The sequence below is a fragment of the Taudactylus pleione genome, unplaced genomic scaffold (genome assembly GCF_031769625.1).
Source record: "Taudactylus pleione unplaced genomic scaffold, aTauple2 ptg000008l, whole genome shotgun sequence".
NCBI classification, from domain to species: domain Eukaryota; kingdom Metazoa; phylum Chordata; class Amphibia; order Anura; family Myobatrachidae; genus Taudactylus; species Taudactylus pleione.
The window spans coordinates 2,530,001-2,555,740 of record NW_028284411.1 but is presented as its reverse complement, the minus strand read 5'-3'; the positions used below and the strand labels follow the sequence as shown (position 1 = coordinate 2,555,740).

General features: G+C 49.1%; 1 protein-coding gene across 4 annotated transcripts in view; it reads right to left on the bottom strand.

Annotated features, from left to right (window-relative positions):
- The window catches only part of ADD3 (adducin 3), a 103,148-nt gene that overhangs the window by 26,763 nt on the left and 50,645 nt on the right, over nt 1-25,740 (bottom strand). Inside the window, exon 1 of one of the 4 annotated variants that reach the window (XM_088464624.1) lies at nt 23,841-24,030. The exons of the other annotated variants lie outside the window; for them this stretch is intronic. The gene's annotated coding sequence lies outside the window, so the exon portion shown is untranslated. Of the gene's footprint in view, nt 1-23,840; nt 24,031-25,740 lie in introns of those variants that run through there. 4 annotated transcript variants of the gene reach the window in all.

Sequence of the window (25,740 nt, the reverse complement as noted above, 5' to 3'; positions counted from 1 at the left end):
AGCAGGTATTGAAGCACCTTCATGTTAGCCCAGGCCTATCTTCAGCAATAAACGCATGCATACGTTGAAGCTATTTCTAACCTATCTACATATGAGCTGAAGATTTCAGCTGACATGCATCAGAGTGAGCCACTAATACCCCTTTTCCACCTAAATTCCGGGTCTGACCCGGAGTTGGAACAAAGTTCCTATCCGGATCAGACACGAAATTTTGCCGGCGCGAGACTCGGGATATTCCCGAGTCAGCGCCGCTCACACCGCAGTCGGGTCTGCATAGACCCGGCTTTTGCGGAGTGAAAGTGGTCGCTTGGAGATGACGTCATCTCCAAGCGCTACTGACTGAAGCCGGACCAATCGGCCGGCTAGCAGCGCACTCCAGGTCACCGTGACCCGGAGTGCGCTGTTCTCGCAGCAGGGTTTCACAGGCTACGCCCATGTTAAACCCTGCTAGTTGCCTGGGTTGGATTGCCGGGTCACTCGACCCGGCGATCCAACTCTCTCCCCTTTTACACCAGGGAGCTGCCCGGGTTAACCCTTCAAAAACCCGGGTTTTAGCTCCGGTGTAAAAGGGGTATAAGTGTACATGCAATTTTCAAGCAGAAACCATTACAGTCAATGAGAGAATATATAAGTTGATTCGACCACACCTAATGTTTTTGCTATCTCTCTGATAGGTTTGTTTTGATTTTTCAGCCTAATGATAGCTTGCTTCACTGATACTGACAGCTCTTTGGATCTCATATTGAGAGTCAACAGCAACTGATTCCAAATGCAAATGTCACACCTAGAATCAACTCCAGACCTTTTACCTGCTTAATTGATAATGAAATAACGAGGGAATAGCCCACACCTGTCCATGAAATAGCTTTTGAGTTGATAGTCCCATTACTTTTGGCTCCTTAAAAAGTGGGAGGCACATATAGAAACCGTTGTAATTCCTACACCGTTCACCTGATTTGGATGTAATTACCCTCAAATTAAATCTGAAAGTCTGCAGGTAAAGCGCATCTTGTTTGTTTCATTTCAAAGCCATTGTGGGGATGAATAGAGGCCAAAATATGAGAAATCTGTCAATGTCCCAATATTTATGCACCTGACTGTGTCTGTGTCTGTGTGTATCTATCTCAAGAAAGAAGAGAAAGGGCGCTTTAATTTACAAAATATAAAATATATTAAAATACAAAATGTGTAAATAACAAACTGAATAATTAAAAAATCAACAATTAATGCAGCAATGAAGCTACTTCAATGATCAGTCCTAGATGTCGACACAAAGGATGAATCTCCCTTTCGTTTCACAGAGAGTAGATTTATTGAGTCCTTGGTTGGTCTTTAAATGATTTTTAAGAGGTCATAAATCCTGTTTTCAGGGTTAGCAATGATTCATTGTAATGTTGCTGAAAAATACCATCAAACACTAGTCAAAATACGATGGAGACCCAACGCGTTTCGTCCCCACATGGGACTTCATCAAGGGTACATCATCAAATGACTATTATCAGTCCTATTAATAGTCAGGATCGTTTGATCAGTGTTCACATTTTCCTAAGATCTGTTTGCGGAGAATAAACTGGAGTAGACGCACTTTACATGCAAAAGGACTTTTGCAGCAGACTGAAACACTTGTCAGCAGTATTTTGCAGGAGTGGAAAAGGATTATTGCTTCTGAGCAATCCTTACCTGGGAGTATAAATCCATCCACTATATAAAGTGCATAGGGGGCGCTGTTTGGACCTGTCAATTTTCCTGTTTATTATCATTCTCACTTGCCGCTTCCTCTTCTTTTATCTCCAGCATCTCCTGGCCTCTCCCATCTCTTCCCTGGCCCTTCCCCATGAGGCCATGGCCCTCTCTCAGGTGCACTATATTATGTCCCTATTTATCTCCGGCATCTCCTGGCCTCCCCTATCTCTTCCCTGGCCCTTCCCTATGAGGCCATGGCCCTCTCTCAGGTGCACTATATTATGTCCCTATTTATCCCCAGCATCTCCTGGCCTCTCCCATCTCTTCCCTGGCCCTTCCCCATGAGGCCATGGCCCTCTCTCAGGTGCACTATATTATGTCCCTATTTATCTCCGGCATCTCCTGGCCTCCCCTATCTCTTCCCTGGCCCTTCCCCATGAGGCCATGGCCCTCTCTCAGGTGCACTATATTATGTCCCTATTTATCCCCAGCATCTCCTGGCCTCCCCTATCTCTTCCCCATGAGGCCATGGCCCTCTCTCAGGTGCACTATATTATGTCCCTATTTATCTCCGGCATCTCCTGGCCTCCCCTATCTCTTCCCTGGCCCTTCCCCATGAGGCCATGGCCCTCTCTCAGGTGCACTATATTATGTCCCTATTTATCCCCAGCATCTCCAGGCCTCCCCTATCTCTTCCCTGGCCCTTCCCCATGAGGCCATGGCCCTCTCTCAGGTGCACTACATTATGTCCCTATTTATCTCCGGCATCTCCTGGCCTCCCCCATCTCTTCCCTGGCCCTTCCCCATGAGGCCATGGCCCTCTCTCAGGTGCACTATATTATGTCCCTATTTATCCCCAGCATCTCCTGGCCTCCCCTATCTCTTCCCTGGGCCTTCCCCATGAGGCCATGGCCCTCTCTCAGGTGCACTATATTATGTCCCTATTTATCTCCGGCATCTCCTGGCCTCCCCTATCTCTTCCCTGGCCCTTCCCCATGAGGCCATGGCCCTCTCTCAGGTGCACTATATTATGTCCCTATTTATCCCCAGCATCTCCTGGCCTCCCCTATCTCTTCCCTGGCCCTTCCCTATGAGGCCATGGCCCTCTCTCAGGTGCACTATATTATGTCCCTATTTATCTCCGGCATCTCCTGGCCTCCCCTATCTCTTCCCTGGGCCTTCCCCATGAGGCCATGGCCCTCTCTCAGGTGCACTATATTATGTCCCTATTTATCTCCGGCATCTCCTGGCCTCCCCTATCTCTTCCCTGGCCCTTCCCCATGAGGCCATGGCCCTCTCTCAGGTGCACTATATTATGTCCCTATTTATCCCCAGCATCTCCTGGCCTCCCCTATCTCTTCCCTGGCCCTTCCCCATGAGGCCATGGCCCTCTCTCAGGTGCACTACATTATGTCCCTATTTATACCCGGCATCTCCTGGCCTCCCCTATCTCTTCCCTGGCCCTTCCCCATGAGGCCATGGCCCTCTCTCAGGTGCACTATATTATGTCCCTATTTATCCCCAGCATCTCCTGGCCTCCCCTATCTCTTCCCCATGAGGCCATGGCCCTTTTTCAGGTGCGCTATCTTATGTCACTATTTAAAAAAATGAGGGGGGGGGGGGGGGGGGGAGGCGCCAATGCTCTGCGGCACAGGGGACCAAAAAGTCTAGTTACGGCTCTGTATATAGATATATAAGAATTTGCATGGAGCAGCATGGTTGGTGTAGTGGTTAGCACTACCTTACAGTACTGATGTCATGAGTTCATTTCCCAAGCCTGTGTGGCGTTTGCATGTTCTCCCATTATTTGTGTAGGTTTCCTCCCACACTCCAAAAACATGCTGACAGGTTGTTTAGCTGCCGTAAAAGAAATTAACCCTAGTGTGTCTATGTGACAGGGAATATAGAGTTAAAGCTACACTGGGGCAGGGACTGATGTGAATGAGTGAAACATTCTTTGTACAGCATAGTGTAATAGATGTATGTCCTATATAAGAATTAGCATGAAGCAGCACTATTGGCATAGCACAGACTGTGTAATTCTCAGCATTACTGCCTAACAGCACTGAGGTCGTGGGTTCGATTCCCAGTATGGCCCTAACTGTGTGCGTTTGCTCTGGTTTCTCCCCACATTCCAAAACTATACTGGTAGGTTAGTCGGCTCCCAATAAAATTTAACGTACGTGTGTGTGGGCAGGGACTGATATGAATGGCCTAATATCCACTGTAAAGCGACGCAGAATATGTGTGCACTTTGTAAATAACTGCAATATATATATATATATATATATATATATATATATATTATAAAAATAACTTAATAATGAAGCCTTTTGGGCGCGATGAATATTTGTGAGGACCAACCAGATTGCTGGCAGGAGCATGACCTGAGAAGCACCCTGTGACATCAGCAAGCTGTCAGCTTGCAGTACATTGGCTCTGTGAGATCACATGACACCCGTTTTTGCAGGAACCTCTGCTCTCATCAACAATGAATTTGAAACATGGCACAGGAGCAGGAGATTGGATAGCCGTCTATTTACAGTAACCCAGAATGCCCGAGATCCGGAATGCAGAGTAAAGAACAGTGGAAAGCAGTAATCACTGTCACACAATGTGGTGTCTTATTCAGTACGAAAATATCAAAAAAGGTTTAAACTTATTCAGTACAATCCAAATGTGATCACCTCAATGTGACGCTTTACTGGAGGTGCCTGGGCGGCAACATGGCTCATTATCTGGGCAATCATTAAATGATGGCGCACCCCGGATTCCGCTCCCCAGAACTTCGGTACGTGCGTGTTCTCTTCATCGACCCCTTCAGACTTTAATTAGAGGAAAAATCAAAGGCGTTCTAATTATCTGGAACAGGGCGCACGGAGTCACATGTCTGCTGTAACCCTCTGACAGGCGACATGTGCCTGTGCGATGGCTGGGGCCGTTACTATGGAAGGCTGCGGAGGACACGACTCACGCCCAGGCACCAGAGACAGACATTTCTTTGTGGGAGAAGGGGGAAATGGCAGCATCACTGCTCGTACCAGTCACTGGGGGAGTCATGAAGTCATGTACCAGCAACCCCCAGCATGGTTAACCCTTCCTCCATGTGTGCCAACATGACTATTGCTTACAAGGGTGAGGATGCACTAAGCACAAGCATACCTAACACACTGCTTTGCCCTGATGGCTTCCTGCTGTGCTTTTCAGTAAGGCTTTAGTATTAGCCAGACAAGAGTTTACGCAATGTATTTGGATGCCACTGTGTCAAGGCAACAAAGTAAAACCCCAGAAAGGATGATACAAAATTCATAGTTTATCACTGAAATAAAAAAGGTGGGAGCTGGAATACAGCAATGTAGCATAAGAGCTGCAGAAAGCAGTATATGACAGCTATCGGGAGGCAGGGTTAGCACTTTAATGGCAAGCTGGAAAGTAGATGCTGGAGGTGTGATCTAGATCAGAATCTATTTGTCATCTAGCAGGCACTACTATTGGGGACAGTGTATATTTTCGGCCAGCCCCACACTGGTGTTAAAACTGTATTACTTTATTCTATATTGCCCTATTTACATATGTACATGAAGCCAGCCAATTCCCGGGCAGCTCATTGTGTTCCTGAGAAGCATCCTGTGACATCACCAAGCTGTCAGCTGGCAGGACATTGGCTCTGAGCAATCACATGACAGTGTCACAGGAACTTCTGCCCCCACCAACATCCAATGCCTTGGTCAGGAACTAAGGGCAAGGGTTACACGCCATCATTACCAAACTAAGGGCAAGGGTTACACGCCATCATTACCAAACTAAGGGCAAGGGTTACACGCCATCATTACCAAACTAAGGGCAAGGGTTACACGCCATCATTACCAAACTAAGGACAAGGGTTACACGCCATCATTACCAAACTAAGGGCAAGGATTACACGCCATCATTACCAAACTAAGGGCAAGGGTTAGACGCCATCATTATCAAACTAAGGGCAAGGGTTAGACGCCATCATTACCAAACTAAGGGCAAGGGTTACACGCCATCATTACCAAACCTGGAAGCCTGGAATTCATCACGGTTATGGCAAAACGCGGAGCGTGGGAAGAAAGAGTTACATGGAATGGCTGCCAGCAGCTGGCTGTGGTTACAGGGACGTAGCCCTTACTGGGATCTCAGCGGCTGACATCACCTCCATAAGATTACATAACCTGGCAAGCTGAAAGCCAGACACGCAGACGACTCCGATCGCCCCCTGAACAACATGCGGCCCCAGGACAGGAGGGCTGAGATATTTCTGGTGATATTCCCGATGTGCGCTAAATACCCATCTTGTGCGAGTTATCAGTTGAAATGGAAAATGAACGTATATATCCCCCCAGCACGGGACTGACAGGGGCTGGGGGCTAATTGGAGGAATACCACAACGTCCCTCAAGTGCTCATGTATAAAACATAGGGCCTGTGAGTTACACAGGGAAGAGTCCGTGTGATACTTAACCCTTAGACTCCCTGGAAGCCATTGAGATTGCTGCGGCATGAGGCGAGTTCATGGCGAATTTACAGAAATATTCGATTCAGCCCACAAATCAAATAGCTGCCTGCACAGACCGCAGATGGTGGTGGTGGGTACACTTTAACACATCAACTGGGGGCCATATATTAATGTATAATTACACAGGCACGCTCACTCAGCGACATCTCCCCTCCCCTCCGCTGGAGCGTTCCTAGTAAGGGTTATGCAAAGGACATGTGGACTCTGCTTTACAGGCAGACGCTGTCCGTCAATGGGACAACAAATAAGGTGGCAATATTGTTCCATTATTACAAACAGCTGGAGAATCACAAATCTTATACGTAAAAAGCGCCTGTAATGAAAGTCCCCCGGCCAACGGGGAAGTGTGCAGAAGGCATTACAGGACCTGACCGGCTATCTTATACTGCGCTGTGCTACCATACACTCCGTATGCCCCTTCTACAACTGACTGGCTACCTTATACTGTGCTGTGCTACCATACACTCCGTATGCCCCTTCTACAACTGAACGGCTACCTTATACTGTGCTGTGCTACCATACACCCCGTATGCCCCTTCTACAACTGACCGGCTACCTTATACTGTGCTGTGCTACCATACACTCCGTATGCCCCTTCTACAACTGACCGGCTACCTTATACTGTGCTGTGATACCATATACTCCGTATACCCCTTCTACAACTGACCGGCTACCTTACACTGTGCTGTGATACCATACACTCCGTATGCCCCTTCTACAACTGACCGGCTACCTTATACTGTGCTGTGCTACCATACACTCCGTATGCCCCTTCTACAACTGACCGCTCTACTTATACTGTTCTGTGCTACCATACACTTCGAATGCCCCTTCTACAACTGACCGGCTACATTATACTGTGCTGTGCTACCATACACTCCGTATGCCCCTTCTACAACTGACCGCTCTACTTATACTGTTCTGTGCTACCATACACTCCGTATGCCCCTTCTACAACTGACCGCTCTACTTATACTGTGCTGTGCTACCATACACTCCGTATGCCCCTTCTACAACTGACCGCTCTACTTATACTGTGCTGTGATACCATACACTCCGTATTCCCCTTCTACAACTGACCGCTCTACTTATACTGTGCTGTGATACCATACACTCCGTATACCCCTTCTACAACTGACCGGCTACCTTATACTGTGCTGTGATACCATACACTCTGTATTCCCCTTCTACAACTGACCGCTCTACTTATACTGTGCTGTGATACCATACACTCCGTATGCCCCTTCTACAACTGACCGGCTACCTTATACTGTGCTGTGAGACCATACACTCCGTATGCCCCTTCTACAACTGACCGGCTACCTTATACTGTGCTGTGATACCATACACTCCGTATACCCCTTCTACAACTGACCGGCTACCTTATACTGTGCTGTGATACCATACACTCTGTATTCCCCTTCTACAACTGACCGCTCTACTTATACTGTGCTGTGATACCATACACTCCGTATTCCCCTTCTACAACTGACAGCTCTACTTATACTGTGCTGTGAGACCATACACTCCGTATGCCCCTTCTACAACTGACCGGCTACCTTATACTGTGCTGTGATACCATACACTCCGTATACCCCTTCTACAACTGACCGCTCTTATACACAACATTTCACGTGAGGGCGGGATGTAGTCAGCAGGCACCAGTATCCCGAACGCCAGCATCCCGAAGGTAATTATTGGGGTGTTAGGGGGAGGTTAGGGTGCGGGGTTTGGCATTAGGGGTTAAGGTTACGCACCGGGGAGGGAGTGTTAGGTTTAGGCACTAGGGGGGAGGTTAGGTTTAGGCACCTTGGAGGGGGTGTTAGGTTTAGAGTGCGGGGAGGTGGTCAATCTAAGCCACACACACAGATCCGATCGTCCATAGACAGGCTCCCTGCGCAATCTATAAGCCACACATACACAGATCCGATCGTCCATAGACAGGCTCCCTGCGCAATGTAAGCCCCACACACAGATCCGATCGTCCATAGACAGGCTCCCTGCGCAATCTAAGCCACACACACACAGATCCGATCGTCCATAGACAGGCTCCCTGCGCAATCTAAGCCACACACACACAGATCCGATCGTCCGTAGACAGGTTCCCTGCGCAATCTAAGCCACACACACACAGATCCGATCGTCCATAGACAGGCTCCCTGCACAATCTAAGCCACACACAGATCCGATCGTCCATAGACAGGCTCCCTGCGCAATCTAAGCCACACATACACAGATCCGATCGTCCATAGACAGGCTCCCTGCACAATCTAAGCCACACACAGATCCGATCGTCCATAGACAGGCTCCCTGCACAATCTAAGCCACACACAGATCCGATCGTCCATAGACAGGCTCCCTGCACAATCTAAGCCACACACAGATCCGATTGTCCATAGACAGGCTCCCTGCGCAATCTAAGCCACACACACACAGATCCGATCGTCCATAGACAGGCTCCCTGCACAATCTAATCCCCACACATACACAGATCCGATCGTCCATAGACAGGCTCCCTGCACAATCTAATCCCCACACATACACAGATCCGATCGTCCATAGACAGGCTCCCTGCACAATCTAATCCCCACACACAGATCCGATCGTCCATAGACAGGCTCCCTGCGCAATCTAATCCCCACACACAGATCTGATCGTCCATAGACAGGCTCCCTGCGCAATCTATAAGCCACACATACACAGATCCGATCGTCCATAGACAGGCTCCCTGCACAATCTAAGCCACACACACACAGATCCGATCGTCCATAGACAGGCTCCCTGCACAATCTAATCCCCACACACAGATCCGATCGTCCATAGACAGGCTCCCTGCGCAATCTAATCCCCACACACAGATCTGATCGTCCATAGACAGGCTCCCTGCGCAATCTATAAGCCACACATACACAGATCCGATCGTCCATAGACAGGCTCCCTGCACAATCTAATCCCCACACACAGATCCGATCGTCCATAGACAAGCTCCCTGCGCAATCTATAAGCCACACATACACAGATCCGATCGTCCATAGACAGGCTCCCTGCACAATCTAAGCCACACACAGATCCGATCGTCCATAGACAGGCTCCCTGCACAATCTAAGCCACACACAGATCTGATCGTTCATATACAGGCTCCCTGCACAATCTAATCCCCACACACAGATCCGATTGTCCATAGACAGGCTCCCTGCGCAATCTAAGCCACACACACAGATCCGATCGTCCATAGACAGGCTCCCTGCACAATCTAAGCAACACATACACAGATCCAATCATCCATAGACAGGTTCCCTGCACAATCTAAGCCACACACACACACACAGATCGGATCGTCCATAGACAGGCTCCCTGCACAATCTAAGCCACACACAGATCTGATCGTCCATAGACAGGTTCCCTGCACAATCTAAGCCACACACACACACACACACACACAGATCTGATCCTCCATAGACAGGCTCCCTGCACAATCTAAGCCACACACAGATCCGATCGTCCATAGACAGGCTCCCTGCACAATCTAAGCCACACACAGATCCGATCGTCCATAGACAGGCTGCCTGCGCAATCTAAGCCACACACACAGATCCGATCGTCCATAGACAGGCTCCCTGCACAATCTAAGCCACACACACACAGATCGGATCGTCCATAGACAGGCTCCCTGCACAATCTAAGCCACACACAGATCTGATCGTCCATAGACAGGTTCCCTGCGTAATCTAAGCCACACACACACACATCTGATCTTCCATAGACAGACTCCCTGCGCAATCTAAGCCACGCATACACAGATCCGATCTTCCATAGACAGGCTCCCTGCGCAATCTAAGCCACACACACACAGATCCGATCGTCCATAGACAGGCTCCCTGAGCAATCTAAGCCACACACAGATCCGATCGTCCATAGACAGGCTCCCTGCGCAATCTATAAGCCACACATACACAGATCCGATCGTCCATAGACAGGCTCCCTGCACAATCTAAGCCACACACACAGATCCGATCGTCCATAGACAGGCTCCCTGCGCAATCTAAGCCACACACACAGATCTGATCGTCCATAGACAGGGTCCCTGCGCAATCTAAGCCACACACACAGATTTGGTCATCAAGAGTGGCTGCTTATTGATCAGCGTGGTCAACAGAAGACCACTACCTGCTATGACACTATTGCTAATATAGTTTATGAAGTTTCTTGTCCGGCACCCAAATCACGGCAGCTCAGTTTCTAACAAATATGAACGGAAACTCTCATTACAGACGGTATATTGTCCCTTTAAGCTGCCTGGCACACAGACCGTTTGCAATCTTGTCATTAGTGCATCATAAATCTTATTTACTGTACGTATCACTCACAGGTTTCCACAGCAAAGAGGTCACAAAGTTCTGCATGGCCGCCTACGCATCCGCAGGAGGAGTGTATTAGTACATACCCACAGCTCGCGAGACGCTACACAGATGGGCTGGGAGCACATGAACACCTCCCGAGTCCCATCCCCGGGTTATCTTACTCCTCCATCTGAACAACCCCAGCTCTTGGCAGTCAGACTGTGGATCCGACACAAGACCATTCTCTTAGAAGGCTGGGGCCAGGAAACAATTACGGTTAGGAGTGTGGTGTTAGGAAAGCAGGCTTAAGCTCATATATAAAAATACCATTTTAACTTGTGGTCATGAGGCTTACAGTATAATAATAATCTAAAATGTATAATAAGGGGCCGAATGCATGGGTGGTGGGCTCCAAGCTCATGAGAACCTGTACAGTGGGTGGTGGGCTCCAAGCTCATGAGAACCTGTACAGTGGGTGGTGGGCTCCAAGCTCATGAGAACCTGTACAGTGGGTGGTGCAAATAAGGGCATCGCTGCTTTCCCTATTCAGGAAGACTATTACTTACAGTAGTTCCTCTTTATATTTCAGACCAAAACCAGGGTGATTGCACAGGTCTCTGAACAGGTGACAAAACATTGATGGGGGCATTATAAAGGGGGAACACAGTATAAAAGGAGGAGTCCTAATAATGTTATAGTTATTTTGCACCTGTTACTGGCACCCTGGGCCTGACAGCCTTTCACCCCAGACACCCGGGCCAGGCAACACACTTCTTCCAAATGGGCAAGGCAGCAATAGAGGACCGCCTCCCTCCCCCGCCACCTGGGCAAGTAGCAGAGCACCTCCCTACCAGGGGCGTATCTACCCCCTATGGCCAGGATGGCACTTGCCAGGGGCGCCGGCAACGAGGGGGCGCCTCCCGGCAGTCCCAACCATGGCCAGAGGAGAGCGATATCCATAAGCCTCTGCATATCACTTGGAGAGCCCCCTTGAGTGCTTTGTTGTGGCGCAAAGCAGTCTTTCCCCGCCTCCTGTAGGGTCTGTTGGGACTGGTAGAGACGTCATGACGTCTCTCCCAGTCCATTCCCATATTGCCCTGCGCCGAGGAACGCTATGCAGTGAGGGGCTGTGATGTGAGGGGCTATGGTATGAGGGGCTGTGCAGAGGGGGGCTGCGAGGTGAGAGGGTTTTGCTGTGCTGTTATTAATGGGCAGGTAAAGTTATAAATATAGATATGGGGTTTCGGCACGTGCGCCTTACCTATTTAAAATATGGGGAGCGCCAGTCCCTTACTTTGCCAGGGGCGCTCGGACCCCTAGATACACCCCTGCTCCCTACACAGACACCTGAGAAAAACAGCAAGAGCGCGCCCCCATTCCTGCAACCTCAATAAGGCAGAGACACAGTACCTCCCTCCCCACCACCTGGGCAAGGCATCAGAGCGCCCCCATTCCTGCAACCTGAATAAGGCAGCAAAAGAGCACATTTCTCCCCCTGCCACCTAGGCATGTCAGCAACAGAGCACCTCCCACCCAATAAACCTGGGCACGTCAGCAGCAGAGCGCCTCCCACCCAATAAACCTGGGCACGTCAGCAGCAGAGCACCTCCCACCCAATAAACCTGGGCAAGACAGCAACAGAGCACCTCCCAACCAATTAACCTGGGCAAGGCAGCAACAGAGCACCTCCCAACCAATAAACCTGGGCAAGGCAGCAACAGAGTACCTCCCAACCAATAAACCTGGGCAAGGCAGCAACAGAGCACCTCCCAACCAATAAACCTGGGCAAGGCAGCAACAGAGCACCTCCCACCCAATAAACCTGGGCAAGGCAGCAACAGAGCACCTCCCACCCAATAAACCTGGGCAAGGCAGCAACAGAGCACCTCCCACCCAATAAACCTGGGCAAGACAGCAACAGAGCACCTCCCAACCAATAAACCTGGGCAAGGCAGCAACAGAGCACCTCCCAAAGAAATAAACCTGGGCATGTCAGCAACAGAGCACCTCCCAACCAATAAACCTGGGCATGTCAGCAACAGAGCACCTCCCAACCAATAAACCTGGGCATGTCAGCAACAGAGCACCTCCCAACCAATAAACCTGGGCATGTCAGCAACAGAGCACCTCCCAACCAATAAACCTGGGCATGTCAGCAACAGAGCACCTCCCAACCAATAAACCTGGGCATGTCAGCAACAGAGCACCTCCCAACCAATAAACCTGGGCATGTCAGCAACAGAGCACCTCCCAACCAATAAACCTGGGCATGTCAGCAACAGAGCACCTCCCAACCAATAAACCTGGGCATGTCAGCAACAGAGCACCTCCCAACCAATAAACCTGGGCAAAGCAGCAACAGAGCACCCCCCCCCCACACACACAAGGTTTACATTGTGTATTACAGCATGCATTGCAGAGTCTCAGACAGCGGTCACAGCAACAGGCGCCCATGAGTCCCTCTCTAAGTGTCCATGGTTTCCCCAGGAAGAGAGGTCCACAGTGAAGATATGATTTCCTGCAGAAAAAAGCATCAATAATACCCCCCCCCATTCCTCCTATTTCTGGGGCTGGAAATTAACAGCAATGCCACTCCCGAGATAATAAGGTCAAAGAAATGTATTAAACCAGAGTGGAGAACTGAGAATAATATCCACTAATCTAAAGACCCGCTCCCAGCATATGGGAGTCATGTACATCCACTTGCATGAAAATATTAATATCCCACAGAATGAAAGATGGAACCAGCCAACACGAGACGCATTTAGGGGATTGTTTAGGGTCCTAATGACATTCATATGATTCTGAGGACAGCTGCATGACTGGAAGACATTAGTATACACAGGGTCTATCCCTCATACTGCCTTTATACCCAAATTCCGGGGTCTCCAAACCGGATCAGACCCGGACTTTAGCTGGAGCCGACCCAGGATATTCCCGAGTCGGCGCCGTTCACGCCGGAGCCGGGTCTGCAGTGACTCTGCTCTTCCGGCGTGGAAGTGGATGCTTGGAGACGACGTCACCTCCAAGCGCCACTGAAGGCGGCCAATCAGCTGGTATGCGGCGTCCTCCAGTACATCGTTCATGATGTATCGTTTGCTGTCCAAAACCCCAGACGACCATCTTGAAGATTTCATAAAAATTTAAATAATGGGCTGTACAGATATCCGTGCATGCATCTGTGTAAAATAAAAAATGACGTGGGGTTCCCTTCTAAAATCACAACCAGCCCCGGACTTTTCAGAGCCAGTCCTGGTTGTGAGAATACAGGGGACAAAAAGACGTAGGGGTCCCCTGTATGTAGCACAACCAGCACTGGGCTCAGCAAGCCGGTCCTGGTTTTGGAAATACAGTGGACAAAATGAGTAGGGGGTCCCCTGTGTTTTCCATAACCAGCACCGGACTCTTTCTAGCAGGGGTGTAATGCCACAGCCAAGGGAACCCTTTCACCGGGTCCCCCAGCCAAAGCATTACGCCTGACCGCTAGTCAGCCCAGACCGGGGATACCTGGAGAGGTGGCTATCCCCCTAATAAAGGGTTCCCCCTCCCAGGGTACCCCAAGGCTTGGGCTGATAGCCCGGGGCAGATCTCTGGCCGGTAGGTGCCGGGTTGATAGTGTAAAGTGTAGTGTAATAATAGATGTAAAAACATTGTCTTTTACAGTAGAACTACAGGTCCCCAGCAAGCCTCCCCCAGCATGCTGGCACTTGGAGAACCACAAGTACCAGCATGCGGGGCATTAAGGTTACACCGGTGTTGAAAAACCCGGGTTGGAGCAGTGTATTTGCAGGGCATACGTCTATAAAGTAGAGTTTTAAAGCCATTGCTTCAGTGTTCATTAGGGAAATGTGTATTAAGGATTAGTGCATCCTGTACTGTAATACACCTTTCACATCGCATTAATGGGTCGCACCCAGGATATTTATACACGGGTCCATCCCGGGTGCGACCTCCATCATAATGGCGGCCTGACCTGGCTTATTGCCGGGTCAATGACGTCACCGCTAACACTTGAAGAGGAGAATCTCTAAGCGCTGGCTCTTCCTATGCTGAGAACGGGTCCATTCGACCCGGGGTACCTGACCACACTGCACCGCGAGCCGGGTTGAACCAGTCTTCAACCCTGCTCGTTACCCAGGCGTAGTTCAACCTGGCCCTTTCACACTAAGCAATATCCGCGTTTCTGCGTGTTCTCGTGAAATAATCCAGGTTATTGCTGCAAGTGTGAAAGGGGTATTTCTTATTATAGATATTCAGAGTCACCTCAGATTTCTATCACCTATAATGAAAGCGTTCGGTCTCCAGTCTTGTCCTTTGATACGGAGACAGCGCCCCTCAGTGAACGCCCCCAATATGTAAATACAGGACAGCAGGGAGTGCATTATCTTCCATATATTTAGTGTACTGTTCCAATGCCATCCCCCTTAGTATGCTGCAGTTTGCCAACATGATTTCTGCTTTGTAGATTGTGAAATTACTACCATACACATTTAATACAGACGCTCGTGGCAGCGATGTAAAAAAATGTAGCACAATATATGCATTTATTCCGTGAGCCCGGCTTACAGAGTATGGTCCTGATGGGGGCCGATTGGCGCATGCATGGGATCTGCACTGCACGTGCCGATCACTGTCTGCGAGATCACTTGTAGTGCCCCCTAATCCGCTGCATGACTGACACGCTGCAGGCGTTTGGGGCCAGAAAGGGGCGGAGACATCTAGCGTACCGGAAAACGGGGGTGGGGGTGTTGGCCCCATTTTCAGGGTGTGCCGAGGCCAGTCTTCAGACACAGCTTCACTGGCCTTGGATGCATGAAAACACCAGCCATCCTGGCCGATATATTCGCGAAAGTGATACGGTGGCTGCGTCCTCTGACACAGCACCGGATCACAAAAAAAGCAGCGGAGTTGCTTACTTGCGTACAACTCTGAATCAGGACCTAAGTACAGTTGGCGCGCTGGTGTGGCTTCGTAATCTCAATGTCCGCTATGACAAGCTCATTGCAGCATGGAGGAGCCGTATGTTGGGAGTTTGGGAAATTTCGCCCATCCGTTGTGTTGACAGTTGTACACAGAAAATAAAGAATGAAGTGGGACGCGTCACTGTACCTATAGACTGCACAGGTCACACCATCCATGTTCCGTACGTCTCTGGAGGAGCCACAGCTGTCTCTAACCCTTCGCTGTGTGCTGGAGGGGGGGTGCTAATCAGGTCACTCCTTTGCTAGGCAAGCTACATTTTGCACGGCGCTTCTGGTAAACTCTCCCCTCTGACGTCAGAATTAAGGGGAGAGGTCAGATCCCAGGCAGGGGACAGAGGACGGCAGCTTGGGAGGAGGAAACGGATCAGACCGGCAGAAAAACACAGCAGACAGGACCAGAGATTAAACTCAAGCTGGTTGTCCGGCACGGAGGACACAGGCCCTGCCCTGAACTCTTGTAAACCCCGGGGAAGAAGGTAAAGGTTAGGAGCCGTGAAATTATTACTCGACGAAGGGCGCGGATTACTCAAAGAGCGACGGAAACAAATCCAGCTTCTACTGTAGAAAAATGAACGATATTCGTAGCAGTCCTAGTGAAGGACCAGTCTCCTAAACACAGAGGACACACCCGTGTTTGGAGGGGGGGGGGGGCTTTATCAATATTCAGCCTGTGACATCACATGGAGCTAGTGACATCACTACCACGCATCATCGCGCAGTGCGGATGTCATCACTCAGCACTTGATCTCCCCATTGCAGAGAACCAAAAAGTAGGCAAGAGTAGTACTTATCCTGTGCCAGACAAAGGCAAAACTACAGCGATATTAAATTATATTAGTAACACCCCCTTCCCCCTAGAATGATCCTTGTGTGGCAGCTTAATCAATGACCAGTTATAACGTAATAGTCTAACAAAACACCACTGAAAGACCAATTTTTATTAGATCAATGGTGCCGCTGTGTGGCGCTATATGGGATGGAAAGGAACGTGCCCCCACTGGCATCGCGTCACTCGTCCAACGTCAGCAGATAATGAGGTTTCTCAGAGTGGTTTTGCCAGAATTGCTTTTCCCTTTATAGCGGTAGACACAAAGGGTTTGTAGTCTGTGGGTGGTGAGATCACATCTTGCACCATCCTGTTGCTTTTCTAGCTGTCGCAGAACTACAAAGGGCTCTGATAAAACATATACGTGTACAGCAAAAGGGAATATGTACCAGTTTGCGAGGCCGAGGAGTCAGATGTTTAAGCGGCATTAATCCAACTCCGCTTCAATCTGCATTTTCTTCCCAGGGGTTTCGTCTTTCTCACAAACTAACCTTAGGATGTGGTATTGAAACGCGGCCCAGGGAGATTCCCATACGTAGCGCAATACGGCCGTGATGGATACTCCAACGCATTCAAGTCTAATGCGGAGAAATCGTACAACAGGGAAGATCCTCTTCAGTACACAGGATGGATCTTTACATAGAATTGCAGGATCACCAGATTAAGCAGCCACAATACATTTCTAAAGGTTACGTCTAAACATTTTTAAGTTAAGCACTATTCTGGCGTCGGAGCCCCCTTTAACCGCTGACACACTTGCATGTCTTGGTTATAAATACAGCAATTTAAGAAAAGGAAGTATTCCCCCCCCACCCCCACATTAATCTCCGACACCGCCACGCTCATAGCGCACGACCACATGAGCGACCGGTCACACAGGTAGAAAGCAAAGACGTTTAAAGCTGTTACTTCTCATTTAAAAAGGGAAGTGAGAGTGACCTCCTATAACAATTACAGGAGCATATTCTGGTTCTACCTCCCCGCTGGATACATTAACCAGTTACTCTGTACAGGTCACGGAGAGAAACAGATAGAAGGGGGGTAAGCCCCACAGTATGGGGTGCTGGCTGCATTGAAACGTGTCATTTCTACTAAGAAGACAAAAATCAAAGAGCCAGCAAAGAGCAATTACAGAAATAGGCCTTAGTGCATGGGCCTCCGAACCTGGCGGCAACCAGAAAAAGAGCGCGGCTCGACGGAAGAAAAAAAGGAAACGTATCCAATGCTGAGAACCCGAAATTAAATGGTATATTATTCAGCTTTTAGCTTTATTAGAAGCACCCTGAAACCACAAAGCCACAATAACACTGAGCAGGAAAAGCTGAGCGAGCAGTGACAGAGCCACGCCCGGGCCGTGCGGCCCGCTAGTTGCACTTAGGATTCATTGCTGGGCTATGAGGCAGATCATAGACGTCTGTATTAATGCTGGGTCTAACCGCATCTGTCTCCCCCTCAATCCTTATCCCAAGTGTCGGCTAAGGCAGAGTAAGGGGAAAGGCTCCTGAGCGAAGTCACCGGCTGCGTTTTCACAAATATTGGTTCAACGCACAAAATGGCTGCATCCACCAAATGTGGGTGAAGGACGCACTGTTATCTAAGAGAAAAAAAAAAAAAAGTCACCATGAACTTCTTAAAGGGAAGCCGTAAAAAAAAAAAAAAATGGACACGATTTGTGAAAATTTTAGGGAAACTTCATCAAAAAATAAAACCCACTTTTATTAGGGATGAAGTACACTTGTATATTTTCCTTGGCTAGGAGATGACCTGTCATTTATGCGTGGCCCATTAAATGAACTGAAATATTTCCAGCAGAAATGCTGTAGAGCAGGAGGTAAGGTGCCAGCTGTGCGCTTCAGGTCGGACTTTGTGTTACTGTATGTGCAGAGAACATGACTTGGAGGGAAATTGTAAACTTTCTATAGCAGTCAGGAGTCACTAAAACATGGACTCCACACTTACAGCGGTATATATAACCTCCTTTACCTTTTATTTTAAGACGACAGGAAATAAAACAATTGCGTGGGGTAATTCTGTCATGAAGCCCCCACCTCAGAAAACAGCAAGGGGCAGGGGGAATATATGTGATTATGCTCCTGCCTCTCTGGGTGAGGCTACAAGAAATTTGCGTCCTGTCCCGTCTCTGCGTCACAGGGAGAAATGTCTGTCTGGGCTAATCGCCTGGAGAATTAGAGGCCCTGTGTGATTGCCACGTGAAAACGGCAGCTTAGCCAATCAGCTTCCATCTGACAACCTACTAGAGTGGAGGATATCTGGTCGGGATTTAAAAATAAATAGTTTAGAAGCTATAACTTAGATAGACCTGTGACCCCCAAGCGGCTGCTCCATATTTTCCCTTATTCTCTGCTTTAAATAAAGCAGAGACGATGACTGGGCAAGAGCAGCTCGCCGCTGCGTCACAGGAACTTTCCAGGAACAGGACGTTGTGCAGTAAACGGAGGTAGGGAAGGTGCAAGAGGCATGTGAGTGAGGTATGATGGGCAGGGGAAGGTGCAAGGGGCATGTGAGTGAGGTATGATGGGCAGGGGAAGGTGCAAGGGGCATGTGAGTGAGGTATGATGGGCAGGGGAAGGGGCGTCTGCATGTGAGTGAGGTATGGTGGGCAGGTGAAGGGGCGTCTGCATGTGAGTGAGGTATGATGGGCAGGGGATGGGGCGTCTGCATGTGAGTGAGGTATGGTGGGCAGGGGAAGGGGCGTCTGCATGTGAGTGAGGTATGGTGGGCAGGGGAAGGGGCGTCTGCATGTGAGTAAGGTATGGTGGGCAGGGGAAGGGGCGTCTGCATGTGAGTGAAGTATGGTGGGCAGGGGAAGGGGCGTCTGCATATGAGTGAGGTATGGTGGGCAGGGGAAGGGGCGTCTGCATGTGAGTGAGGTATGATGGGCAGGGGAAGGGGCATCTGCATGTGAGAGGTATGATGGGCAGGGGAAGGGGCATCTGCATGTGAGAGGTATGATGGGCAGGGGAAGGGGCATCTGCATGTGAGTGAGGTATGATGGGCAGGGGAAGGGGAGTCTGCATGTGAGGGAGGTATGATGGGCAGGGGAAGGGGCATCTGCATGTGAGTGAGGTATGATGGGCAGGGGAAGGGGCGTCTGCATGTGAGAGGTATGGTGGGCAGGGGAAGGGAAGTCTGCATGTGAGTGAGGTATGGTGGGCAGGGGAAGGTGCAAGAGGCATGTGAGTGAGGTATGATGGGCAGGGGAAGGTGCAAGGGGCATGTGAGTGAGGTATGATGGGCAGGGGAAGGTGCAAGGGGCATGTGAGTGAGGTATGATGGGCAGGGGAAGGGGAGTCTGCATGTGAGTGAGGTATGATGGGCAGGGGAAGGGGCAAGAGGCATGTGAGTGAGGTATGATGGGCAGGGGAAGGGGAGTCTGCATGTGAGTGAGGTATTATGGGCAGGGGAAGGGGAGTCTGCATGTGAGTGAGGTATGATGGGCAGGGGATGGGGCGTCTGCATGTGAATGAGGTATGATGGGCAGGGGAAGGGGCGTCTGCATGTGAGTGAGGTATGATGGGCAGGGGAAGGGGCGTCTGCATGTGAGTGAGGTATGATGGGCAGGGAAAGGGGCGTCTGCATGTGAGTGAGGTATGATGGGCAGGGGAAGGGGCGTCTGCATGTGAGTGAGGTATGATGGGCAGGGGAATGGGCGTCTGCATGTGAGTGAGGTATGATGGGCAGGGGAAGGGGATTTGCAGGGAAAGCAGGGTGGGGGTCTGTTAGGATACTGATATGGGGCATGTCGGCCAGTTTAGGGTACATGTGGTATCTGAGGAGGTCCGAGTGCACGTGGGGCTACTGGGAGGTAGTAGGTGGTCTCGTGGCATGTGCTGGAATCCGGGAAGGCATATTGGTGCTTTTTGTGGTTGTTTTCAGGCTGTTTTTTGTTTATACTTGAAATCAAGTGCAACATAGATTTGAGGGCCCTTGAGGAAGATCAGGTTGCTCATGACTGATCTATATCTGTAATAGCCTGGAGTACACTAAAATAATCTTCCTTTCCCAGCCACTCCTAGGATAAAACTTTGCAATTGTCCCTCAGATGGTGTAATGGTGCGTACACACGATACGATAACAATATCGCTGACTGATCGTCCTGCGCCTTCCCGGTGTGCTGGATGATCGTTATCGTTTATCTAGCAAACCACCGCCGATCGTGGGCCCCTATGTAACCTGGTCGATATCGACCAGGATGGCCTGCACGCAGGGCCCGCGCATCGCTGTTCGTTTGAGTGTTGGAAGGCACCTAAAAATGAACAATTTGAACAACAATGATATGAACGTTATTGTTAAGTTTTATCTTACCGTATGTGTGCGCACCTTAACACGGAACATTCCACACTACACAAAAGTGCCTCATGCCTCAGTGACGTCACTAGCTCCTAACTAAACGTATCGGGTGTATTACCGTAAATAGGGGACCAGGCCACAGAGCAGCTGCACCAATCACACGTCAGACACTGACAGAGCAATCTCGCCGTATTTACACCTCTAAATAAAGCAGAGTTTATTTTAGGTCTATTTTTTTCCGCTCTATAATCTCAAACTCTACAATGTGTCTTGATGTAGGCAAAATTTAGGTGCAGAACTATATTATACTTTACAGACATGGGGCCGTATTCAATTAGTCTCGTATCTGCGATATTTTTCGCATGCCGGACTTTTCGCCTACATTGTGTATTTTAGCTGATCGTGCGCTCCCCCTCTATTCGCCGTATTCGATTCCAAAACACGCGAAAACGCTACCCGGTGAATGCAAACCAGGCGAAAAGTGCTGTCAGAATTGGGGAAAATCAGCCTGACACCCCCTAAAAGATGCGCTAACATTGGGGATCAATGTACCTGACCCCGAATAGCCTAATAAAGCTATTTGGGGTACTTAAGGTGTGTCAATATCTTCTATTTAGCGTCTTTGCACAAGTGGTGAAGAATAGCATTAAGCATTTTTTTTTGTAAAAATAAGTAGTCCTGTCACATTTGGGGTACTTGAAAATGGGTGCAAGCATGGTATAAAGTCTATAAAGTAAAGTTTAAAAAACGCACCTGAAGCAAGCACCTGCAATCAAAAAACACCTCACCCATACTAGCAGACCCCCAAAAGTCTATTTCGCTAGTTTTTAAAGTTTGCACCCCACTTTGCAATTACGTAGTTATCCTTTGGAGCCTGTCCCAAGGGTGCAGAGTGGTTTCCCCACCTTTGCACCCCTAAACAGCGATTTTGCACTTTTTTCGACACCTATTCACAGGCAAATCTTTTTTGCCTATTACATTGCATTTGTGCGCATGCGAAAAGAGTTTGCAATTAAATACAGAGATAAGTTCCCACCTGGCGAAAAGTGGCAAACGGCGATACTTTTTCACGGATTCCGACTTTCTGCGGCTAATTGGATACGGGCCTTAAACCGCACTTGGCCCGAAAGTCCAATCTGTGCGCAACAAGCTGCCATCCGAGAACTGAGTTACGAGCAGAAGATAAAAGGAGATGGTACTGGGAGAGGAGGACATCTTTATCTGGAGAGCGCATTCATCTACCCGCACGTTCCCAGATCGCCTCCCCCACCACTGAAGGCCCTGGTAAGCAATACCTAGAAGAATCGAGACGCTTTGCCACAAGCCAGGAATGTATCTGAGCTCCCGCGGAGCAGCAAAGACCTGGAATCCAAAATACCCCGAGCACTTGAAGCAGAGAATGCACGCAGGGGAGAACGAGTGGACGCCTGCCAGAGTCCGACCTCAGATCTAATGTCCACTGCTGACATTACGCCGACTTACTGGCTTAGAGAGGGTGAGAAATTCCCTCTGGAACCATAAGGCATTTTACGTTCAGCCAAGAGAGGGGATTTACCAGGCTGCTGTCCAATGATTCGGGCACTTTATCACAGGGAGCAAAGCTGTATAATATATTCTATCTGCGGAGGTCTTCTTGTACAGGGATTGGCCTGTAGAAAGACTAACCAACCGGACCTCCCAAAGCGACAGACCATTATGGAGACAAAGAACGTGTCACATCAGGGGGGGAAATCCTGGGAGACGAAGAATCGGGATAGAGACCGAGGAAAATTACAATTTAAAAAATAAAAATAAAAGAAAAAGTAAATAAAATTATAGTAGTTTTCCTTCGTTATATTTTTAAAGTTCTCGCTACATGAGACGTGATACCGCGCCGGTTAACACACAGCACTGTAGCGCTCTGCCTCTCCACCCACGAAAAGGTTAGTTTTAGAAAATATTAATAAAGGTTTGAGTTTATTTTGAAAGGAGGGTCCTGCCCATGAATTCAGCAGTTCTGGCTCAGTATTTGTGTAAATCAAGAGCAACGGATGAGCTGAAAACCTCCAGCTGGGATTTAGCAAGTTCCAAATGACATCACAGCAGGGCACTCGGCCAGAAGCACTCCAGTAACAGCACCACCCGGGCCCGACCCAGCAGCACCGCGGGACGCCATGTGCCGCGCGCTTAGACACCGAGAACCTCGGCCTGAGCTTTACGGCGGGAAGCGAGGGGTTAAAGCCGCAGCCTTGGCAGGTTTTTGTGGTACGGGGAAAGAGGCGGGGGTCTGAAATTCACAGCACACCACTTGGACGGTGGATTTAATCATTCCAGGGCACTTCACTTATGTGAAAAAAGAAAAAAAAATGCTCCAGAAAGATCTATCTTTGTGTTATCAGCCTGACATTTAGCGATTGGGAAGAGGGGGGGGAAGAAAAGTATTCCACATTAAAATAGCCATGGGAACTCACTGGAAAGAACTGAGGACGTTACACCAACGCACTCGTTTGTTTTGTAAAACTGAAATGTTGACATGGCAGAATGTCGACAGACCGTCCCTGGTGTTCTAGCGGTGACTTACCCGCTCACGCTGGCAGCGGCATCGCCAGCAGTGACTTTTCGGTCCGGCCGGTGCGGACATCTGACGGAGAAGTGAGTTTGGTCCCCTAACCCTACCCGGTCCCCCTTGCTGCCTAACCCCAACCTCTCCTAGTGCTTCCTCCTAATGTCGATATTCTGAGAATGTCGGGTATTCGTAGGTCGACATTTTGGGTGTCGACGTGTTGCATGTCGAAATTTCAACAATGTTGACATCATGACTGTCGACATTATGATTAAAACACACACTCACACACACATCTGTGTGTGTGTGTGGGCACATTGTGGCCTATACCAGCATATAGTGGAACCCTATTAACAGATAGTTTCAAAATATTCAGACACACCGAATAAGCTGTGAACAATAATTGCGAGGTTTCTGCGTTTTCAGCAGAGCGCTATGAGGCAGCACTCACTAAATATCTGGCACTTTGAGATCAAACTGAACCAAGACCACTGCCGGATTATACACATACAGTAATAACCAACAAAGCCAGCCCACTCTCTACCGGGATTCTCACCAGGAGGGCTGGCAACTGAGCGCGTGCATTATTCGTCCATCAAACAACCTGAGTAACTCACCGGAAAAGACCAATTTGTCCCCATCACAGCTCCAAAACATACTGAGCCCCTCACACAGCGCATCTGGACACCATAAAGCACAGCCACATTCTCATTACCGAACAGCAAGTTTTCTGTATTGTACGGGATTCACGGCAGTATAAACACATTGCGTTCCCACTTCACAACCGTGCAAAAGTCCCCCCCCCCCACTCAAGGCACTGATCACTGCATACAACTGTGATGTGGTCTCACACTGTAAATATACCACCAGGGTACAGAAGTTCAACCTCTCCACCACACGTTCGGCGTCCCACCCACAATAAGGCCTCTGCCGCTGGACACAAGCCAGGCCTCGGCTCGGAAATATTTATGAAAACAGCTCTGGGTTATACGGCAAACAGATGTTCTTCGTTAATACAATAGATGGGGAACGATAACAACCTCATCTAATTAACCATTTCCCAGCTCCGCGAGGCTATTCCTGGAGGAGAGCTAGGAGTTAAATGTACTAATCAGATCCATAATTAGCAGTAGTAATTAGACGTTAGAAGAGGAGACTGTGCCGAGTTAGAAGAGGAGACTGTGCCGAGTTGATCTGTTTTCAGACATCAGCTGGTCCCACACCCTACTACAGCGCATTGAGACGGCCTGGGAAGACCGTTGCTCAATAATAAGTGGACTGTAACCTATCCGGAACATCGATGGCTGTTAACCCAATCTCCTCTCCTTCCCGATGATGTCACAAGAAGTCCTGTGCATGTGGCCAATCACAAGCAGGAAAAAGGTCAGCCAATCGGTACTTCTTGGTTATATTACACAATGGCGTCATGGCCTCCAAGGTTGAGCAGGTAGACAAGCTACAGTTCTTTAAATGGCACGTGGTCCCTACACCCAGTGGAGGGAGCCACATGCTGTGGCTATAGCATGGCTATACTGGCTGGTAGTGGATGGACAGGCCATCCATCCACCAGATTCTGTGTCCCCTGGCCTAGGGCTAGGATATCCGGCCAATGTCACTGTGGACACAGCAACGATCAGAACCAGAGACACGGGGGTGGGTTTTGTAGAACCGCTCCTCCTAAATGTTTTCCGTTCTTCTCCTGACGGGTTAAGCTGACCTGCAGAGAGAGAGAGTCTGACATGCACTTATTAGCGGGGGGTGCTGGCTGCACACATGTAAAGACAGATTATATATATATATATATATATATATATATATAATCTGTCCTATAACTACCCCACAGGAGGATCTGTTTCCTGAAGCTGCAGGGAGCTAATAAAGTTATGGGATATAATGAAGTTAGAGTCGTCCCTCTTCATATATCTGCCCCCAGTGAGGGGTTCATGCGGAAGGTCTGTGTACGGTAACTAATCACAGGGGGACATTACCGGTCCGGAAACAAAGGCATAATTGCTTTGGTTCCTTTAATACGCAGCCGCTGGAATATATGCTGGGCAGCGCCCCCAGTCCGGTTTATTTCATAGTAATAACCAAGGAAATGCACGTCACAGACGTTGCTAAATGTGACGCTTGTGTGCGATCCGGAATAAAGTCACATCGGAGTCCTTTCCCAATATGACCCCTGACTTACAGTAAGTACAACCTTCCCATGTATCGCCTGACATAGGGCTCACCGGAGCCTCATTCTATTTATATATTGTTCAGCGCCCATCAATAAGCTTGCACATTACCATAAGCTCACATAGCCACAAGTTACATGTGATAAGCTCTACTCATATACAAGGACTGTTCTCAGCCAACACCGTGTAGCTAATTTATCCCGGTCACTAGACAGAGAAAACGTATTATCCAGCAGGAGGCACTACAATGAATTCCAGGGGTATCTGGGAGTTGCATGAAGTGGGGGATTAAGTATAGGGATAAGACAATCACCTCCCCCCCTCCTCCCCCCAGGAC